The sequence below is a fragment of the Mytilus californianus genome, unplaced genomic scaffold (genome assembly GCF_021869535.1).
Source record: "Mytilus californianus isolate M0D057914Y unplaced genomic scaffold, xbMytCali1.0.p SCAF_57, whole genome shotgun sequence".
NCBI classification, from domain to species: Eukaryota; Metazoa; Mollusca; class Bivalvia; order Mytilida; family Mytilidae; genus Mytilus; species Mytilus californianus.
In genome coordinates, this window is record NW_026262709.1 from 903,138 (window position 1) to 927,247 (window position 24,110).

Consider the following 24,110-nt stretch of genomic DNA (forward strand, 5'->3'; position numbering starts at 1 on the left):
ACCATTTAACTTCAAAGGGGGGGGGGGGGGGGGTGAAATTATTGTGGTCAAGCAGATGACAAAAAATATTCTGAATCAAGATTTTCTCCATACCTTATAGTGCTAAATTTTGAAAAAAAGATAAATTGATTGATAGCGTCGAAAAACTAAAAAAAATTCTGACTCGGACAAAAAACTTTAACCCCCCCTTTGAAGTTAAATGGTTTCTCCCTTACACTTCCTCTTTATTTTCTATATATCGTTTTTTGTCTGAAACACAAAAGAGGATAAAAATCGTCATTTGAGGACTATTACTCCTATATGAAGACAACTGACGAATTCATCTATGCTAAGTTGCTAACCTATTTTCAGATCTTTGCTTGCTGATCATTTTTATTTTTAAAGGTTTTATCCATCTATCTATAACTTATAGTTTTTTTAGCTAAAAGGCAAGAACGAAAAAAAACTAAATTGTAAACATTCATTTTAGGGCATTAACTCCTATTAAGGGTTTACCACAGATTTCAGCACTATTGACTTATTTGTAGATCGTGCTTTGTGGATAATTTTTACTATTCAACGTTTCTTTCTTTTGGTGGAGTTCGTGTTGTTCGGTGTTTGGTTTTCTATGCTGTTATTTGTATTTTCAAGGATCGCTTTTCGTTTGTTTTTTGCAATGGCATTGCCAGTTCGTTTTCGCCTTATGAATTTTAATATTCCTTTTTGTTTTATTTCGTTTTTCTTTAATAAGGAGTAAATTGTGATATAGCAAATGAAAGCTAAAAGTAGAAATGTAGCAAAGTTATAAGATATTGCTGGTAGGTTTGATGCATTGCCCTGGTAAATTTGCATGAACATATATACGTAGTAAAATTTTGTTGAAAACTAGGTTTTAAATGAGTGCTTATCTTTTAAATCCTGTCGGTTATTTACCGAGTTCTACCCGATTATATTTTATAAACATGTGAAATGGACTTATGTGTCCTCTTGGGGCCCGGTCGGTGGTGGACATATATGTCCGCTTTTGAATTAGACTGATGGTTTAAACCGCACACCGGCCCCGCACACCGACATATACGTTGCTTTTACATCAACACTTGCCTTGGCAATACGAGGTTTTACAGAGTTAAATCGATAGGGATGTTAAAAAGATGGGGGTTAGAAGTCTACGGGACAGTACTAAAGCGTATTATCGCAACCGTTGTTTTTTTTGTTGTTATTTTGACTTACTTTTACAAATTGTGACTTGGATGGAGAGTTGTCTCATTGGCACTCATACCACATCTTCTTATATCTATTGTCGCGCGAAAAATGCAAGGACACTTTTTATGTTTTCTACTGTGAAACTTCATGGCCAAATCGTTTCAAGTTTTGTAGGATTCGTGGTCGTAAAACCCTACATTGGCGACAATACTTTGTTAGAGGAAGAGAACATGATATCATGTTGATGATTATTGGACTTTTTAAAACTGAAAAACTTACTCCAGTGGGAAAACCAATGACACGAGAAAAATAGAAAAGTAACTCTTCGTATGAAAATGTCGACCAAATCAAAATTAAAACAATGCCAGTAACCAGACTGATTAAAAGTTATTTGTAAACAACAATCGTACATCATAAAGACCGTGCGAGACCATCATGGGTAGTCAAGGTCGTTAAACACCTAGTAGTACATTATAAAGACAGTATCTGTTCAACTGTGCATGTTATTTATATAATATACATTCGCAAACATGATGTTATATTTTCATTATTTATCTAGATAATTACATTAGAAGCATGTTAATCTGAAATTAAACTAGAGGGCTCTAAAGAGCCTGTGTCGCTCACCTTGGTCTATGCGCATATTAAACAAAGGACACAGATGGATTCATGACAAAATTGTGTTTTGGTGATGGTGATGTGTTTGTAGATCTTACTTTACTGAACATTCTTGCTGCTTACAATTATCTCTATCTATAATGAACTTGGCCCAGTAGTAACAGTGGAAAATATTTTGTAAAAATTTACAAAAAATTACAAAATTTATGAAAATTGTAAAAAATTGACTATAAAGGCAATAACTCCTTAAGGGGTCAATTGACAATTTTGGTCATGTTTACTTATTTGTAGATCTTACTTTGCTGTACATTATTGCTGTTTACAGTTTATCTCTATCTATAATAATATTCAAGATAATAACCAAAAGCTGCAAAATTTTCTTAAAATTACCAATTCAGGGGCAGCAACCCAACAACGTGTTGCCTGATTGGTCTGAAAATTTCAGGGCAGATAGATCTTGACCTAATGAACAATTTTATCCACGTCAGATTTGCTCTAAATGCTTTGGTTTCAGAGATATGAGCCAAAAACTGCATTTTAGCCTATGTACTATTTTTAGCCATGTCGGCCATCTTGGTTCACGGGCGGGGTCATCGGACACATTTTTTAAACTAGATACCCTAATGATGATTGTGGACAAGTTTGGTTAAATTTGTCTTGGTAGTTTCAGAGAAGAAGATTTTTGTAAAAGATTACAAAAATTTACGAAAAATGGTTAAAAATTGACTATAAAGGGCAATAACTCCTTAAGGGTCAACTGACCATTTTGGTCAAGTTGACTTATTTGTAGATCTTACTTTGCTGAACATTATTGCTGTTTACAGTTTATCTCTATCTATAATAATATTCAAGATAATAACCAAAAACGGCAAAATTTCCTTAAAATTACCAATTCAGGGGCAGCAACCCAACAACGGGTTGTCAAATTCATCTGAAAATTTCAGGGCAGATAGATCTTGACCTGATAAACAATTTTACCCTTGTCAGATTTACTCTAAATGCTTTGGTTTTAGAGATATAAGCCAAAATCTACATTTTACACCTATGTTCTATTTTCAGCCATGGCGGCCATCTTGGTTGGTTGGCCGGGTCACCGGACACATTTTTCAAACTAGATACCCCAATGATGATTGTGGTCAAGTTTAGTTAAATTTGGCCCAGTAAGTTGCAGAGGAGACGATTTTTGTAAAAGTTTACGGACGCAGGACGACGGACGACGGACGCCAAGTGATGAGAAAAGCTCACTTGTCCCTTTGGGCCAGGTGAGCTTAAAATGTTAATCTTTGATGCATATTGAGAAAACATATTGGAAAAAATCATGTACATACAAAATCTAAAGCTCTTTCAAGACATCAAATTTCGGAGTGTTCAACTTAGTCCTTTGCATCATTTTAACCACAGTTTCTCACAAAATAAATGTATGATGAGTTTGATGATACTGTCTTAAATGGGAATAGCAGTTGAACTAAGGACAAAGAAGAAGAGACAGAAAAAAATCAGCTGAATGAAAGCCGGCTTTCAAAGTTATTATGAAACGACCTATTCTAGAGGCGGCGTGAATCAGATGTCGATACTAAAAAATCCAAAGATATGTTGGAGTATACGTACAATAAAAGACTCTTTCCTCTTGCAATAGTATTAAAACATTTGTATGACTTTTCTACACTTCACAAAAGTGTCGTGTCTCAGGGAGGGATAAATCGTACTTTGTAAAAAATCACTCTGACTCAAACAAAAAATTCTCTGAAACTGACACTATCAAGATGCTGGATTTCTTAATTGACAACGTATTTGTTACGTTTGCAGGATGTGTTTTTCAAGGCAACAAACAATCGGCATTTATGAGAACCACTGACTGTGCTCCTCTTCTTGACGACTCGTTTCTTCATTCATATGAGGCAGACTTCGTATACAGGAGTATCTTAGTAAGAATGAAAAGAAGCTTGAATTATCCTGTAACTTCAATTTCCGTTACATAGATGATGTCCTCTCACTTAATAATTCAAAGTTTGGTGAATATGTTGAACGCATCTATCCCATCGAACTTGAAATAAAGGATACAACAGATACAGTTAATTCTGCCTCGATATCTTGACTTATATTCAGAAATTGACAATGAGAATCGGTTGAAAACAAAACTTTACGAAAAAGAGATGATTTCAGCTTCTGAATTGTGAACTTTTCATTTCTATGTACCAACATTCCAGCAGTGCCTGCATATGGAGTATATATCTCCCAGTTGATATAATATTCGAGGGCTTGCGTTTACTATCATGATTTCCTTGATAGGGAATTGCTCACAAGGAAGCTATTCAACCAAGAGTTCAAAATGGTGAAGTTGAAATCATCCCTTCGAAAATTTTACGAGCGTCATCACGAGTTGGTTGACCGTTATGGAATATCTCGGTTTCACAGATGACGACGGATATGTTCCAATCGTCGTAACCCCAATCCCGTCCCCCTTTTCCCTGAGTGTGACCTACCGAGTTGTCGCCGGGTATGTACTTACATAAGCAATACGACGGGTGCACATGTGGAGTAGTGTCTGCTTGCCCTTCTGGAGCACCTGAGATCAAACCCGGTTTTTTGGTAGGGTTCGTGTTGCTCAGTCTTTAGTTTTCTATGTTATGTTTTGTGTTCTAATGTTTGTCTTTTGATCTTTTTCTTTTTTTGCCATGGCGTTTTCAGTTTATTTTTGACTTTGAGTTTTAGTGTCCCTTTGGTATCTTTCGCCTCTCTTGGAAGGATCAAATTAAAGAAAATCAAAACGAAAGTCATAGAAATTAGAAAAAATATCCCCGATTCCGTGACTGACAGAAGAAAAGTTTTGACGTTCTTTGTACAGTTATACATTGCTTTAGCCATGGTTTGTAGATAATAATTTCTGCTTCTCAAAACTTGTGACGGGTATTTTTGTGCTAAACTAAATCAAATGAAGTAAATTCGACCTAAACGATGTGTGTGAAAAACAAAAGTGGAGCAATATCAAAAACACGAAGACAGTATCTTACTGTGCTGTTCCCCCACTGTTCCATGTTATGGAAAGGGTTGGCGCCCGTAAACATGTTTAATCCCGCAACATTCTCTGTGTGCATATCACAAGTCAGATGCCTGCTATTCGGTGGTTGTCGTTGCAAGTGGCTGTATGTCATATTTGTTTATCGTTTGTTGTTTTTTTAGCTTTTCTCATATAAATTGTTTGACATTCATTTTGTCATATCGGGGCCTTTTATAGCTTGCTATGCGGTATGGGCTTTGCTCATTGTTGGAGCCGTGCGATGACCTATAGTTGCTAACATCTACGTCATTTGTTCTCTAGTGGATAGTTGTGTCAATCCGTCAACTCATACAACATCTCCCTATTTTATATAAATCAATAATATATTTGAAAAAAAAAACTTTTGTGTCTTTGCTTTAGCGAAACGTTCAAACATTATAAAAAAGAATAACTATTTTACAAGTATGTGTAGCGGCAGAAATATATATTAGGTTTGGACGTTGTTTTCAATTTAGACTTGTATATACAACAATGTATATCTGTATATGTCTCTGGTAGCGGCGACTCTTGACATTCGCAAAGACTGGTAAAACTTTGAACTCAATGAATATGACCAAAAGAAGACAAGATAACTTGACACATGACTGAATGGCAGAAAACAGAGTAGAACTACAGTACAGTACTAAGAAGATATAACCAGAGACATAAATATCCAAAGTTATTCATCGGTGAGATTTTCATTTGGGACCGCGATCTTTCCAATCTCTTGTATATGTTACAGTGACTTTGTAAAATCAGGGCATTGGGATAATGATAGGCGTTTTATAATGTTCACCACTTTCTAACCCTGACGCAGAACCTATATACATACACAGTTAAACTGAAGTACTTTCATTATAATATTCAGAAAAAATTTGAATATGTATGATGACTGTTACTTTTTCTGCGATCTTTATACACGAAGGCTACAGTGCTTTTAGGTCTTTTGTCATACAGCGAATACAAAATTAAAATAAAATCTCAAAAATTCATTTTCACCTGTATGTACAATTATTTCATATTTTTCTACATTTGATTCATCCCTCAGCATGGGAAATATGTTCAGTAGATGCTGTATTTTTGTCCAATAATAGTGTTCAGATACATTGACCTAGAGCAATCTAGTTCCCGGAAAGTAAATACTACCGTGCCCAGAACCTTAGGGTCACCGTACGGCCCTCAACAATGAGCAAAACCCATACCGCATAGTAAGATATATAAAAGGTCAGGAAATGATAAATGTAAAACAATTCAAACAAGAAAACTAACGACCTGATTTATGTACAAAACAATAAACGGAAAGCAAATATAATATACAGAACTGAACAAACGACAACCACTGATTTACAGGCTCTTGTCTTGGGACTGGCACATACAGAAAGTGTCGGGGTTCAACATGTTTCCTGGCACCAAACCCTCCCCCTAACCCGGGACAGTAGTGAGAACAAACTATAAAAATCAATTAAAAGGGTTTGACTCAACAGAGCGATACAAAGCACAAAACAGCCAACAAAAACACAAAATACACAAAGTTTGAAAGCTGAGACTACTATAACTATGTGTTATAGTAGTCTCAGTTGAAAGTTAGTTATAATATGAAGTGCTACAATGTGGAGACGTGAAAAATAGGTGTGTCTGTCGAAAAGCAGATAAATTATATAACAGCCGATGTCACCAAACTTATGCAAAAAAAGATAAATTGCAGTCTTTTATGTCTTTTATTCATAGTCATACTTTAAAATCGGTGAAGTATATTTAAACAATTAATGATCTTTCTACATTAAAATTGAGAAAAATACATTTCTGATATTAACTTGAAAGTTTAAACTTGTTATAACGGATTTTACAAAATCCCTAGCAATATTTTCAGTGATTTTATATAATTCACAACAATTTCAGGGAATTTATAAAATTACTAAAACTGTTGGGGATTTTACAAAATCACTAAATATTTCAGGGAAGTTCACAAACGTGATGATCACTGATTTTATAAGTTCACTGTAACATATGTATGTACCTGGAAAATAGGATTGAATAAGAAAATAAAAGAAATGGTGAACTCTTAAAATACAAAATTCTGTAAGAAAATAAATATTAATATGAAACACTACCCAAGGATTTGTATAGTGAGAGTCTCAGAGTGACAAATCCTTGCCGTCTACAACACAGTTGAATTTAAAGGCCTAAATTTTCATATACAAAAACTAAGAAAGATGAAACTGAGATACATATTTGATCTGGTTTAGCACCCACATTATCAGTGTTCCTAGTAAAGATGGTATTTCAAATAATAATGTTTATTAAAATTAAACGTCAAGCGTAAATCAGTCAGAAATTATTTTATAGAGCGTTGCATGTGTAGGGGGACCAAAAAGCAAAGACTTTTGGTCCACCATCAAACCTTTCTTAACAAACAAAGGTAGTTATTTTGAGAACAACATTATTTTATGTGACAATGATAACATTATAAATGATCAGTCAAAGGTTGCTAATATGTTTAATGATTTTGTTGTTAATGTAGCAAAAGATATTGGATCAGACTGTACTGTAGATCAGAACCACCCTAGTATAAAAGCTATATATAATAATTGTAGAACTGAAGGTAATATAATTTTTAAATGTATAGAAGAGAAATCTGTTGATAAACAAATAAACAAACTTGGTGTAAATAAGGCTACAGGTAAAGACGGGTTATCCGTTAAAATACTGAAATTGGCAAAACCAGCAGTTGTGACACCAATAACAAAATTAATAAACAAATCTATTGAGCACTCTGTATTTCCGGACAAACTAAAAGAGGCTCAAGTGGTGCCACTTCACAAGAAGAATAGTCAACTCGAAGTTGGTAACTATAGGCCAGTCAGTATTTTACCTGTTGTATCAAAGTTTTTCGAGAGAGCCATGTTCCGACAGTTAGTTGATTTTTTTCAAAATATTTTTCACCCATATTTGTCTGCCTTTAGAGCAGGATACGGCTGCCAGACAGCACTTTTGAAAATCATTGAGGATTGGAAGAAGGTTATTGATGATAATCAATATATTGCTGCTGTGTTGATGGACCTCTCGAAAGCCTTCGACTGCCTTCCTCATAATTTATTAATTTTAAAACTAAAGGCATATGGATTATCTGAATCAGCTTTAAGCTTGATAGACAGCTATTTAAGTAAAAGAAAACAATGTGTAAAAGTTGGTATAGATATAAGTACCTGGAAAGATATATATAAAGGCTCTATATTAGGACCTGTACTTTTTAATATTTTCTTGAATGATATTTTTCATTTTGTATCAAGCAGTTCATTGTATAATTATGCAGATGACAATACTTTGTCATATTCACATTCTGATATAGACACTGTTGTAAATATTTTAGAAAAAGAAAGCTTAGAGCTAATTAATTGGTTTAGTTTAAATCATATGAAGGCCAACCCTGACAAGTTTCAGGCAATAGCCATTGGCAAAAAAACTGAAAATAAAAATATTTCTTTTAATCTAGATGGTAATATCATACACTGTGAAAAAGAAGTGAAATTACTTGGTGTAACAGTTGACTATCAGCTTAAGTTTGATGCCCATATTTCTAACATTTGTAAAAAGGCATCAAGACAGTTACATGTACTTAAACGTATTGGTAAACATTTAACAAAATTAGGTAGACTTACTATATATTATTCATTTATCATGTCAAATTTTAATTATTGTCCTGTAATATGGCACTTCTGTGGTGATTGTAATACCAGAAAAATAGAGAAAATACAGGAGCGTGTCCTAAGATTTATATATGAAGACTATTGTAGTACTTATCAACAACTGTTAATTAAATCAAAATTACCAAGTTTAAAAATCAGAAGAATTAGAATGATAGCAATAGAGGTGTATAAAATTATTAATAAACAGTGTCCGTTATATCTACATGAACTTATTGAAATAAAAAAATGTAATTACTCTTTTAGAAATAACAACATAGCAGATGTTCCCAGGGTAAGGACAACTACCCATGGGCTACACTCATTCAGATATGCAGGAGCATTATTTATTTGACAAAAGAAAGAAAATTTGTAGCTGTCTTTGTTACATTGGATTTGTCGGTAAGCATCTTTATTGGTGGATCTTGTGTTGGACTGACTCTTTTGTAATAAATTTTGCGATGGAATGGCAATATTTTCGTTTATAATTTTGTGGAACATTATTAGCCTTGTTCTTATTCGGCGTTCTTGTAATGTTTGCAATTTCATGGTGTCTAGCATCTCAGACACACTGCTGGTATTGTGATGTCTGTTACATGCATACCTTGCCGCTCGTCTCTGTACTTTTTCTAATGATCTAATGTGTTCGTTTGTATAGGGGTCCCATACAGTACAGCAGTATTCTAATTTGGGTCTTATGATGGTTTGGTATGCTCTTTCTTTTATTTTTTTGTGACTGGACTTTGAGATTTCTTCTGATAAAACATAAAGTATTATTTGCTTTGGCGGTTGTTTGTTGGATGTGGGTGTTCCATTTTAGATCTGAAGAGATTGTTATACCTAAATATTTAGCATGTTTTACTGATTCTAAGATATGCTCATACATGTTGTAGTAGAAGTGGATGGGATTTATTTTGGTTGTTATGGTCATGACGTTGCATTTGTCTGGGTGGAAAGACATGAGCCAGTCTTGCTCCCATTGTATGGCGGCTTCTAGATCTTCTTGAAGCTTGAGGCAGTCGTTTTGAGATTTAATTTGTCTGTAAATTATACTGTCATCTGCGAAGAGTCTGATTTTGCTATGCTTGATGTATTCTGGAAGGTCATTTATGTAAATAAGGAAAAGTATAGGTCCTAGCACTGTACCCTGTGGCACACCCGATGTGACTGATATTTTTGAAGATGACGTGTTTTCTAAAAGTACTGTTTAAGTTCTGTTTGAAAGAAAGGATTCGACCCAGTTTATGATTTGATCTGATATGCCAAAGTATTTCATTTTATATAGTAATCTTTTGTGTGGTACCTTGTCAAAAGCTTTGGCAAAATCCATGAGCCAGTGTATTGTTATATGTAAAACCGACTTTAAATAATTCTTTTATTTATGTTATGCAAACTACACTGTTTAAAAAACTTTTTGCTTATTTTAGAGTGATTGTATCGCAATCTTTTCTCCAGCAGGTGCCCGTAACTCTAACCAATGGTGTCGCTATTTGAACTCGACGTCATATCCAGGTAAACATGGTAGAAAGTTGGAGGGAAGAAAACATGTTTGAAAATCCATTGTTTACATTGAAAGTAGGTTACTATGTGTTAATTATGTCAATCTGCACATTCAATTAGGTATAATTACATACTGTTTAAAGATTAAAATACCAATCAAATTATTCTGTTAAAAAGGTCATCCAATTAACTGACTTTCTTTCCTTTTTTTGACATATCGTGTATGTCAATTTTTTATCATCAATTGTGCCTTGTGATTCCATAATACTATGCAGTATGGGGAAATTGTGTTGATTACTTAAAACCTTCATTGACAGGCTCGTGATACAATGAGGATCAATACTTTTAATGGAACTTATTGTGATAACTGTATGGTCCTTGAAAAAATTAATTTACTGAAAACCTATTTTTTATGATTTTATCAGGCAGTTGTAATGATATAGCCGTCTTTCAGTGATATGATGTTTAAAAGTTATGACAGACAGTCAAAGTGCCATCCAACTCTATGAAAAGATGGGTTTCAGTTGACACAATTTGAGCAAGAGTAACTTCCCTTTTGTCACAGTACCATAGATGCTAACCATTACAGTTTGTCCGTAATTGTTGCGATTTTTAGGCAGTTAAGCTGCCTTATGCGAGCACCCTAGATTTGTGTTCTACCCAATAAATGCTGAAATACGTGCCATTTTTATTATCTAGCTGGCTATTATGTTATTTATAACTAATTGGACATTTTTTTAATACTTTTATTTCTGGAATACAAAAAATATGACCAGAAAAACCTTAAATGATCGTCGAACTACCCAAAACTTTTGAAGTTGCACATAGGAAGTAGTGCTCAATAGAAATCCGTACGTAGTTTATTATCCCCTGTGCTTTTGGCTACGATGTCAAAGAACAATTGTATGAAATATTTCATCGCGGAAAATCGGTAATTACAAGTCGTTTATATTTCCCAAATGGCAAAATGCGCAGGAATATTGTTCATGTACAACAAGTCTCTATGATAGAGGAAATAAAGTTATATAAGTGGGTGGTAATTTCTAACTTATCTTGCCAAATAAGGTTGTTGTTATTTTATGAATGAAACGAGGTCATGAAAACAGATGTGGAAATCGACGTTGATGGGATGTTTTAAGTAATGTAGACAACTCGTCCCCGAGACAAGTCGGACCGAATCCACTCAAACCGTCTAAGAAGACAACTTTGACCGTTTGTCAGATTTACTAAGGGTTTCATAAAATATTAGACTAACATGTCTAGCGGAGCCATTTATCTTTTGTTTGTGCATTGGGGTCTATTTAGGGGGCATTTGGAGGAGCCTGAAGAAGGGAGGGGTTTACTATAGAACCCTATGGGATTTTATTTTTTTAAATTTTCAAATGACTATTTCTCGAAAACAGTAGGTGATAGACACATGCAGTCTTCAGTAATGAGAACAGGACAATACAAAAAATCAACCAAAATATAGGGTGAGTCCCTGGGGGTCATCCCAACCCCCTTTAATTTGAAGATGTACTTTTATCTTGTAAACCGTCGCGATCCCCACCCCTAAACAATATATATACTTGAATGGGACAATTAAAGAAATCAAATGAAAATAATTTGGGGGAGTCCCCAGTGTCGTCCCACCCCCTCCTGTTTGAGAACTTGGAAATGGTCAAGATCCCCACCCCTAAACCATATATATTCATGTATGGGACAATAAAACAAATCAAAAATGAAATATAGAGTGAGTCCCTGGGGTCACCCCACCCCCTTCTGTTTGAGAACTTGTAAACGGTCGAGATCCCCACCCCTAAACCATATATATTCATGTATGGGACAATATAACAAATCAAATGAAATATATGGGGAGTCCCTGGGGTCACCCCAACCCCTCCTGTTTGAGAACTTGGAAATGGTTGAGATCCCCACCCCTAAACCATATACATTCATGTATGGGACAATAAAACAAATCAAATGAAATATAGCGGGAGTCCCTAGGGACACCCCCGCCCCTCCTGTTTGAGAACTTGTAAACAGTCAAGATCCCCACCCCTTAACCATATATATTCATGTATGGGACAATATAACAAATCAAATGAAATGTATGGGGAGTTCCTCGGGTCACCCCACCCCCTCCTGTTTGAGAACTTGGAAATGGTCGAGATCCCCAACCCTAAACCATATATATTCATGTATGGGACAATAAAACAAATCAAATGAAATATAGGGAAGTCCATGGGGTCACCCCACCCCCTCCTGTTTGAGAACTTGGAAATTGTCGAGATCCCCACCCCTAAACCATATGTATTCATGTATGGGACAATATAACAAATCAAATGAAATATAGGGGGAGTCCCTGGGGTCACCCAACCCCCTCCTGTTTGAGAACTTGGAAATGGTCAAGATCCCCACCCCTAAACCATATATATTCATGTATGGGACAATAAAACAAATCAAAAATGAAATATAGAGTGAGTCCCTGGGGTCACCCCACCCCTCCTGTTTGAGAACTTGTAAACGGTCGAGATCCCCACCCCTAAACCATATATATTCATGTATGGGACAATATAACAAATCAAATGAAATATATGGGGAGTCCCTGGGGTCACCCCAACCCCTCCTGTTTGAGAACTTGGAAATGGTTGAGATCCCCACCCCTAAACCATATATATTCATGTATGGGACAATAAAACAAATCAAATGAAATATAGGGGGAGTCCCTAGGGACACCCCCGCCCCTTTTGTTTGAGAACTTGTAAACAGTCAAGATCCCCACCCCTAAACCATATATATTCATGTATGGGACAATATAACAAATCAAATGAAATGTATGGGGAGTTCCTCGGGTCACCCCCACCCCCTCCTGTTTGAGAACTTGGAAATGGTCGAGATCCCCACCCCTAAACCATATATATTCATGTATGGGACAATAAAACAAATCAAATGAAATATAGGGGGAGTCCATGGGGACACCCCACCCCCTCTTGTTTGAGAACTTGTAAACAGTCAAGATCCCCACCCCTGAACCATATATATTCATGTATTGGACAATATAACAAATCAAATGAAATATAGGGGGAGTCCCTGGGGTCACCCCACCCCCTCCTGTTTGAGAACTTGGAAATGGTCGAGATCCCCACCCCTAAACCATATGAATTCATGTATGGGACAATATAACAAATCAAATGAAATATAGGGGGAGTCCCTGGGGTCACCCCACCCCCTCCTGTTTGAGAACTTGGAAATGGTCGAGATCCCCACCCCTAAACCATATGTATTCATGTATGGGACAATATAACAAATCAAATGAAATATAGGGGGAGTCCCTGGGGTTCACCCCACCCCCTCCTGTTTGAGAACTTGTAAACGGTCGAGATACCCACACCTAAACCATATTTATTCCTGTTCATCATTTCAAAAAGATTTGAATGACATACAGGGTCAATCTCCTTGGTGTCACATATGCATATCACTTTACTAGACCAAACCAATATGAACTGGACTTTGCCCAATGTCAGGAGACCATGGGAATGACGAATTATGGGGGCTTTGTTTGGGAGACTTCGTAACGGCATCCTGTTACAATTATTTCTTGTTTATTATAAAAAAATTTTGATCCAAAAAATGAGTCTAGATTATTGAATTTACTTTAATTGTTTATTAAATTATTTCTGGGCCTATAATAATTTTCATTTATGGCTCATTTTAAAGAAAACATATAAATCTTTCAAGCAGTGTAAAGCCCGAGAATGTTTGACCAACTGTTTTATAATCACCTGTCATTTTATTCCAAACTTGGTATGGAGTAACATCATGCACTTGGGGGTGAAGATGGGGGTCATTTACATTGACATATGAGTTGCTTTTGAAAACCTTGATGAAATATTAATTAATTTGCCTTAATAATCAATTCATTTAATGAACATAAATGTACAATATACGAATGTTTAATGTTTGTTCTTTCAAATCTTAAAAGAAAATTGAAGCAACATTGCCACAGTTTTCATAATTACGTTTGCCTTGGTTTTTGGTTAACTGCCTACAGCGCTTACAGTGCTTTGATTTACAGTGTTACGGCAACAGTCTACTTTTTACGGAGTTCCCTTCCTCAATTTTTTTTGTCGTTTAGATAATGTTGTGATCATTTTGACGCTTGACTGTAGTTAATTATCATGGAAGCGTAAGCGTTTGAGAGATTCAGAATATAAAACACTTTCGGGTTTCTCGGGATTTTCTATATGTTTAGTACGATTTATCCATTTCTTGTTAGATTCTGAATAGTTAATGAACGCATTTGAAATGAGTCCTTTTTCCCTTACTTATATTCCCCTGTATTTGCTTTTCAATTGATTTCATGATGTCATCAGCAGAAACAAGCGCTTCTGCAGCAAAGAAAAGAAAATTGGGACAACTTTTTCAACCTGAATATTCCATTGAATTTCCTTGTCTTATAAAATCAATATAGTCAGGTCAGGAAGAACAGAACTGACACGTGCACATGTCCAAATCTTTCTGTTTCAACTTTGTCGTCAGTAATGGTTCTGAAAACATTCATGACCTCTACCAACAAAAAGTGCTACAACACACATATACAAATAAACAATTGAAAAGTGCTAAGTCAGCAACATACCAGGCACTCCAGAATTAGACTTTATTTATACTATGGGAGGGAGATGGAGGGACATTTCAGGAAATTTAAATTTGTAATGACAGTAAGTTGAAACAGTTAATTTACATTTGTTAAATAAACAAACGTATTGAAATAGCCAACTTTTTATTACAAGTCTTTAGTCCTCACTTGCTCATCAACTTTCCATCTAGTTGTCAAAATAAAGGAAATCATTTGCCCGTCACTTTGCATCTAGTTGTTTATAGTATGATTATGGTATAAAAAAAATTGACTTACTGTGATTACTGAAAAAAATCACAAATTACTGAAATCTCAAATTTTGTTAACTGATTGCACCACAAAGGGGTTGGCATCTATGCAGTACATGTATCTGGTCTGATTGCACCGTACATGTTCGCATCCCACACATTCCCCCTACACAATTGGATCCTATTTTTACTAGAATACAGGTGAAGTTATTAGATGTTTCAGGGGTCACCATACTTCAGAATTATAGGGAGAAGTGACTTCTCCCTGACAGCCAATGAGCCGAACTTGGAGAAGTGATGACCCCACATGCCCCACAGGGATACTTCAGGGAGAATTGAAGGATTGCAATAATACTTTTTAAGAATTAAATTTTCTTAGCATCTATACCTTTTTCAGTCTACACGATGAAATTTTAAATCTGCAGGCCCGAGCTCAATTTTTGGAAAATTTTAGTTAGATTCTGTCATGTCTGTTGGCCTGTAGAGATGATTTTTACAGGCCTGAAAGCAATTTTACAAGCCTGGGCTGCTGGGCCTGTGGCTAAGCGTGAAGACTGCTTTTAATGATTTTTCAAACCATTTTGCATTAAAACTCTTCAGGTGGTATTTCCTTGCCTTGTCATGCTTGTGGTTTGAATAACCTTTGGACTCAAATGGTCAAAAATATCATAAGGACCATACCAGCTAGGGTTCTGCAACTAGGTCTGAATGAATTGATGATCATTGGTCAAATTTTGCTGCATCTCAGGGATTTTTCATACAAAAGTATGTTTTGATTTGCTCACAATTGTTTTTGATAACATTAAATAAAGAAATAATCACATGTACATGTAGGACCCCCTTCCCCACCATGCCCACATCCCCCCAAAAAAATAATAATCCAATTGTTTAAATAAATAAGTTTAAATATCTTGAATATGCATACAGTTTCACTCTCTTTCATTGCCAAGATCATAATAAATAAATGTATTTGTTTTTATACAACCGCAAAAAAATTTTTTGTGGTCGTATATTGGTATGACGTTGGCGTCGTCGGCGTTGTCCGAAGACACATTGGTTTTCGCACTCTAACTTTAGTTTAAGTGAATGGATCTCTATGAAATTTTACCACAAGGTTCAATACCGCAAAAGGAAGGTTGGGATTGATTTTGGGGGTTATGGTACCAACAGTAAAGGAATTAGGGGCCAAAAAGGGGCCAAAAATAAGCATTTTTGTAACTTCCAGACATAACTTGTGTGTTAGTGTATGGATCTCTCTGACAATTTACCACAAGGTTCCATATCTCAAAAGGAATGCTGGGATTGATTTTGGGGGTAATTGCCTCAAAATTTTAGGAATTAGGGGCCAAAAAAGGGGCAAAAAACAAGCATTTTTCTAGTTTCATGACAATAACTTGTGTGTAAGTGTATGGATCTTTCTGAAATTGTACTACAAGGTTCCATATCATAGAGGGAAAGCTGGGTTTGAGTTTGGGGGTAATTGGCCTAAACGTTTAGGAATTTGGGGCCAAAAAGGGGCCAAAAAACACATTTTTCTAGTTTCCAGACAATAACTTGTGTTCAAGTGTATGGATCTCTCTGAAATTGTACTGCAAGGTACCATACCACAAAGGGAAGGCTGGGATTGAGTTTGGGGGTGATGAATCATAAGGTGGTTCAAAAAATTTGGGGGGGGGGATTTTTTTTTCCTTTTTTTTTTCTTTTAAAATTTTCCATTTTAAGTTTGTTATTTCTGATTTATATTTAAAAGCAAATAATAATGATATGGTAGGAGATACACACCAAACAGGATGTGTAAATTATTATATAATAAGTATTGTGCAATAGTAAGAAATTTTCAATTGCACAGTATTGCACAATAGCAAGAAATCTTCAATTGCACAGTATTGCGCAATAGCAAGAAATATCCAATAGCACAATATTGCGCAATAGCAAGAAATTGTCAATTGTGCAGTATTGCGCAATAGCAAGAAATATTCAATTGCACAGTATTGTGCAAAAGAAGATACTTCGTATAAATTGCTTATTTCTTGACCAATTTCAATGGGGTTTTATTCTTGAATTCTTAGGGTTCTTTAATATGCTGAATCTAACCGTGTTTTTAGTTTTTGGATTTTGGGCCCCGTTTTTAAATTGGTCCACATTGAGGTCCAAAGGGTCCAAAATTAAACTTTGTTTGATTTCATCAAAAATTGAATTATTGGGGTTCTTTGATATGCCGAATCTAACCGTTATTTAGATTCTTAATTTTTGGTTCCGTTTTCAAATTGGTCTACATTAAGGTCCAAGGGGTCCAAAATTAAACTTAGTTTGATTTTAACAAAAATTGAATTCTTAGGGTTCTTTGATATGCTGAATCTAAACATGTATTTAGATTTTTGATTATGGGCCCAGTTTTCAAGTTGGTCCAAATCGGGGTCCAAAATTAAACTTTGTTTGATTTCAACAAAAATTGAATATATGGGGTTCTTTGATATGCTGAATCTAACCATGTATTTAGATTTTTGATTTTTGGGCCCCGTTATTAACTTTGTCCACATTGAGGTCAAAAGGGTCCAAAATTAAACTTTGTTTGATTTCATCAAAAATTGAATTATTGGGGTTCTTTGATATGCTGAATCTAACCATGTATTTAGATTTTGGATATTGGACCATAATAGGTGAATGTCCAATTTAAAATTTTTAAGTTCTTAGACCACATTCATTCTGTGTCAGAAACCTATGCTGTGTCAAATATTTAATCACAATCCAAATGCAAAGCTGTATCAAGCTTGAATGTTGTGTCCATACTTGCCCCAACTGTTCAGGGTTCCACCTCTGCGGTCGTATCAAGCTGCGCCCTGCGGAGCATTTTATTTAAATTATTTTAAGAGGAATTCAGAAAATAAACCTTTTTGTCATTTATTGAAAATATCTAGAAAAACTCTGTTAATTTCAAATTGTATGTGATTGTTTGCGGTACTTACCTGGAAAAGGCCGTTTAAATCATCAAGTAGAAGTTGAAAATGCTTGTAAATGATTTAAGAACACTTCACAAGTGTTAAACTATGACAAAATCACAAAAAGTAACATTGGTAAAGTTGTGTTTGTCATTTACTGAATTTGAATAAGTACGAGAAAATTGAAAAAAAAACAAATATGGTGTGAGATGTGGCAGAAAATTACAACAAAATACGATTTTAACGTAAAATACTGCCGTGCTTTAATAAAATACTGTTAACACCAAATCTGAACGAAAAACCAATTATGTTTTGTAGTTTATACATCAACGTGGTGGTTCACGGCTGACAACTGCACTTTGTATGTAGCGTTAACTACTAGCGGATTCCAGTTTAAATTATTTAACTTTTAAACAGAAATGAGGAATTTTTAAAGAAGCATTTAATTTTTTTGAACTTGACAGTGAGGAATAGACCCCCCTATTAAGTCCTAACAAAATAACCAAAATAGCGAGAGAAAATCTCAGGAACCTGCTGAAAGAAAAGACTTTCACAGTAACCAGAGTTCTTGAAAAAAATTCACGTGTCCATCATTTGGGCTGACATAAATTTAGGTTTTGTCAGCCCAAACAAACTTGTATTTGTCAGTCCAATTTTTTTTTAAAGAGGACTGGGAAAAGTTATTGACTCAAGACTTCTTTAAGTATTATGGTAGAATAAGCTTTCGTTATTACATGTACATGATAATGAATAAACTAATATTAAATTCATGTTTTTATTTAAACATCAATTGAAATTCATGTTCTTGATATCTCGGAACATTTCAGACCAAAAATGAAATTGAATTTGTTTGATGTTGCCTGCCTACCCACCTAAACGCAGCCTACCCTAAAAATTTTATGACTCAAATCGTTTCTATTTTTTTTTTTTTTTCAAAGATTTCTTCCTGCTGTTACTTCGTTTTCTTGAATGAGACATAAAAACTAATGTTGTTGGTCAAAAAAAAAAACCCTGCCTACCTACCCAACCTTACAAGGAATGGGTAGGCAACATCAAACAAAGAATTTTTTCAGGGTGGCCTCATTAAGTCTCATCCTCACACTGTTTGCATTCTGACTAACTAACCATCACTCCCTGCCTCGCTTTTAGTAAGAAAATTTTATTAAGAATTGTCACATATGTACAATAAACAATAAACACGAGCTTAAGAGAGCTCTTACAATTCAACCGACAGCTTATCAGTATATACAATGTAAGGCTCTCTGCCGTACTTTCTCTATTCTGGATTTCTAATTCAAAGTCTTTCACATGTACCATAACTAGAGTACGCTTGAAGTAATTAACCACAAAGTTTTCATAATTTTTAGCATAAGTGAAAGTAGGATAACTTTTTAATTTTGAAAATTTTACAAAAATTGTCATGTTTGCCATTCTTTGACGATCTGATTTATAAAAGGCAAGTTTTTACATGTCATTCACTAACTCGAGTGTGCTTTGATCAATATACTGAACACTGTTGTTGGGATTGGTGAATGTAAACTTGCATTGATTTTGAATAAATTCTGATTTGCCGCTCCAGAATTACATGTATTTGACTTTAAATTGTCATATCTGACACAACTCGTTGCAGGGGACATTGAAATACCGTCTGTCTGTCTGAACGTCCGTCAGTCTGGTCTTGTTAGGGCTCTCACATGTACAATTCTTGCCAGATTTTTATGAAACTTATATCATAGGTTTGTATAAGCAATATCTTGGACAAATTCAAAAATCAGTACAGATCAATAATTTTTATACGCCCGTTTACGGGACGTATTATGGTATACCATTGACTGTCCGTCCGTCCTCAACATGTCGGACATTAATTCAAAAACGCTTTAACCAATATGCATGAAACTTTGGTGAATTGTTTATATCAATTGACGTGAGCTCCCTTTCGTTTTTTATAAATTTCAGATTTACCATTTCTGAGTTTTGGGGTTTTATTCATTAAAAAAGGGGGTATTTTCCAGTTTTCGGACAATAACTCAAAAACAAATTCACCAATTTGCATGAAACTTTTGTGAATTGTTTATATCTATTGACGTAAGCTCCCTTTCGTTTTTTATAAATTTCGGATTTACGGTTTCCGAGTTTTGGGGTTTTCTTCATTAAAAAAGGGGAGATTTTCCAGTTTTTGGACAGGAACTTAAAAACAATTTCACCAATTTGCAAGAAACTTTGGTGAATTTTTTATTTCTATTGACATGAGCTCCCTTTTGAATTTCATAAATTTTAGACTATATAATAATACGTTTCTGATTTATGGGGTTTAATTCATTACAAAATGGAGGATTTTCCAGTTTTCAGACAATAACTCAAAAATGCTTTCAGCATTTTTTATGTAACTTTAGTAAATTGTTTATATTTATCTTTGTAAGCTCCCTTTTGATTTTTATAAATTTTCAATTTTACGTTTCAGAGTTAAAAGATTTTATATGTTTATAGTCTGACAACAGATTTACTAAGTATTGCGCAACAGCACAGTGTTTTGCACAACAGCAAGAAATCTTTAATTGAATATAAATTCAATTCATATAACCAATTTCAAGTTCTTTGACTACATTTATTCAGAAACCTATAATATGTCAAATATTTAATTACAATCCAAATTCAGACCTGTATCAAGCTTTTGTGTCCATTTTCGCCCCAACTGTTCAGGGTTGGACCTCTGCGGGCGTATCCAGCTGCGCTTAGCGAAGCAGTGTATTAAAAGAGTTATGCCCCTTATAAACATTAATTATATGGAAAATTGCATTGTTAGCGCTCTCATGTGTACAATTCTTGCAAGAATTTTATGAAACTTATATCATAGGTTTATATCAGCAAAGTCTTTGACGAGTCCGAAAATCAGTGCAGATGAAAATTTTTTAAAAGAGTTATGCCTTATGCCCCTGGGAAATACTGATTATATGGAAAATTGCCTTATGAGCACTCTAATATGTACAATTCTCGCCAGATTTTTATGAAATTTATATTATGAATTTATATCATCAATGTCGTTGACAAGTTCGAAAATAAGTGCCAATCAATTATTTTTATACGACCACAAAAAATTTGCGGTCGTATATTGGTATGACGTTGGCGTCGTCGTCGTCATCACTTTAACCGTTCTTGAGTTATGCCCCTTTACAAATGGAAAAATTTGCTGAATTTTTCGTTTCCATTCTCTAACTTTAGTTTGCCATACCAAATTGTTATGAAACTTATACACAATGCTTACTACCACAAAATACAGATCAAGTTTGAATTTTTGTGGTGTCAATTTTACTGTTCTAGAGTTATGCCCCTTTACAAATTGAAAAATTGCTGAATTTTTCATTTCTGTTCTCTAACTTAAGTTAACCTCAACCAAATGTTATGAAACCTATACACAATATACTTATTACCACAAAACTCAGATCAAGTACTAATTTGGGAAGCGTCACTTTTACCATTCTTCAGTTATGTCCCTTTATAACTTTTAAATGATATGCAAGCGGGGGCATCATCTGTGTCCTATGGACACATTCCCCATTTATTTTAGTTATTGTCCTTTTATCTTGGATATATAAAATATCTGCAAAGGGGGGGGGGGGGACATTGGAACTCTGTTCTTTTATTATTTTTAAACCAGTGGTTTTAAGAAATGTAAATTGGTTCAGATTTTGACCACTTCAGTTATTCTGTGTATACAAATACATGTATGTATTGTTTATTTCAGGGATGAAAATAAGTGTGCCTCGTAAAGAAAGACTAGTTTAAATCATTTATCATGGTAAGTAGACAAGTCATATGAAACCATTTATCATGGTAAGTAGACAAGTCATATGAAACCATTTATCATGGTAAGTAGACAAGTCATATGAAACCATTTATCATGGTAAGTAGACAAGTCATATGAAACCATTTATCATGGTAAGTAGACAAGTCATATGAAACCATTTCAGCTGTCACTTTCAGACCCTCCCAAATGTTTTTTTATACATCAATTTATCTCTTCAGCTGTCATCTTTCCTACGCGTTCAGTGGTCACCTAATATTCGCATGAAATCAACATTTTAACGAAGCAATGGTCATTTTAATGTTTTAACCACCAAAATAATCATGACGAAAAACATGTGTTCAGTTTTGAAGTCAAAATGGAAATCACAACCCGTTTGCAACCAATATCACGCAATAGGAGGTGAATTCCCTGTTTTCCACTCCTTTCAGTTTCCATTGAAAATGTATTACCTACTTATTTCTCCAGGAATATTATCATATTTCGAATGTTTTTTTAAAATTTTACAGCGCTGGAATTGACCATTTTTTAGTCCCCTACCGACGAAGTTGAAGGGGACTTTAGGTTTGCACTCCGTCCGTCTGTCTGTCTGTCCGTCTGTCAGTCCGGCAAATCAGTTTTCCACACTTTTTAGCTCACTTGAGCTTATGCCATCACTTGGCGTCCGTCGTCGTCGTCTGTCGTCGTAAACTATTTCAAAAATCTTCTCCTCTGAAACTACTGGGCCAAATACCTTCAAACTTTAACTAAATGTTCCTTAGGGTATCTAGTTTATAAATTGTATCCGAAGTTTTGATCCATCGACAAACATGGCCGCCATGGCTAAAAATAGAACATAGGGGTCTAATGCAGTTTTTGGCTTATATCTCAAAAACTAAAGCTTTTAGAGCAAATCTGACGTGGGGTAAAATTGTTCAGTTGGTCAAGATCTATCAGCTCTGAAATTTTCAGACGAATCAAACAACCCATTGTTGGGTTGCTGACACCGAATTGGTAGTTTTAACAAAATTTTGCAGTTTTTATACGACCGCAAAAATTTTTGCGGTCGTATATTGGTATGACGTTGGTGTCGTCCGGCATCGTCCGAAGACACATTGGTTTTCGCACTCTAACTTTAGTTTAAGTGAATGGATCTCTATGAAATTTTACCATAAGGTTCAATACCACAAAAGGAAGGTTGGGATTGATTTTTGGGGTTATGGTACCAACAGTTAAGGAATTAGGGGCCAAAAATAAGCATTTTTGTGACTTCCAGACATAACTTGTGTGTTAGTGTATGGATCTCTCTGACATTGTACCACAAGGTTCCATATCATAAAGGGAATGCTGGGATTGATTTTGGGGGTAATTGCCTCAAAATATTAGGAATTAGGGGCAAAAAAAGGGGCAAAAAACAAGCATTTTTCTAGTTTCATGACAATAACTTGTGTGAAAGTGTATGGATCTTTCTGAAATTGTACTACAAGGTTCCATATCACAAAGGGAAAGCTTGAACTGAGTTTGGGGGTAATTGCCCGAAACGTTTAGGAATTGGGGGCCAAAAAGAGGCCAAAAAAAACATTTTTCTAGTTTCCAGACAATAACTTGTGTTCAAGTGTATGGATCTCTCTGAAATTGTACTGCAAGGTACCATACCACAAAGGGAAGGCTGGGATTGAGTTTGGGGGTGATGAATCATTTTTTTCTTTTAAAATTTTCCATTTTAAGTTTGTTATTTCTGATTTATATTTAAAAGCAAATAAGAATGATATGGTAGGAGATACACACCAAACAGGATGTGTAAATTATTATATAATAAGTATTGTGCAATAGCAAGAATTTTTCAATTGCACAGTATTGCACAATAGCGAGAAATCTTCAATTGCACAGTATTGCGCAATAGCAAGAAATCTTCAATTGCACAGTATTGCGCAATAGCAAGAAATATCCAATAGCACAATATTGCGCAATAGCAAGAAATTGTCAATTGTGCAGTATTGCGCAATAGCAAGAAATATTCAATTGCACAGTATTGTGCAAAAGAAGATACTTCGTATAAATTGCTTATTTCTTGACCAATTTCAATTGGGTTTTATTCTTGAATTCTTGGGGTTGTTTAATATGCTGAATCTAACCATGTATTAAGTTTTTGGATTTTGGGCCCCGTTTTTAAATTGGTCCACATTGAGGTCCAAAGGGTCCAAAATTAAACTTTGTTTGATTTCATCAAAAATTGAATTATTGGGGTTCTTTGATATGCCGAATCTAACCGTGTATTTAGATTCTTAATTTTTGGTTCCGTTTTCAAATTGGTCTACATTAAGGTCCAAAGGGTCCAAAATTAAACTAAGTTTGATTTTAACAAAAATTGAATTCTTAGGGTTCTTTGATATGCTGAATCTAAACATGTATTTAGATTTTTGATTATGGGCCCAGTTTTCAAGTTGGTCCAAATCGGGGTCCAAAATTAAACTTTGTTTGATTTCAACAAAAATTGAATATAT

At 34.9% G+C, this 24,110-nt stretch overlaps 1 protein-coding gene across 1 annotated transcript in view; it reads left to right on the plus strand.

Annotated features, from left to right (window-relative positions):
* Positions 1–10,033: 10,033 nt before the first annotated feature.
* Positions 10,034–24,110, plus strand: part of LOC127703946 (adenomatous polyposis coli protein-like) — an 80,766-nt gene continuing 66,689 nt past the window's right edge. The window contains exons 1-2 of the mRNA XM_052207983.1: positions 10,034–10,095; positions 21,568–21,621. The gene's annotated coding sequence lies outside the window, so the exon portion shown is untranslated. The remainder of the gene's footprint in view (positions 10,096–21,567; positions 21,622–24,110) is intronic.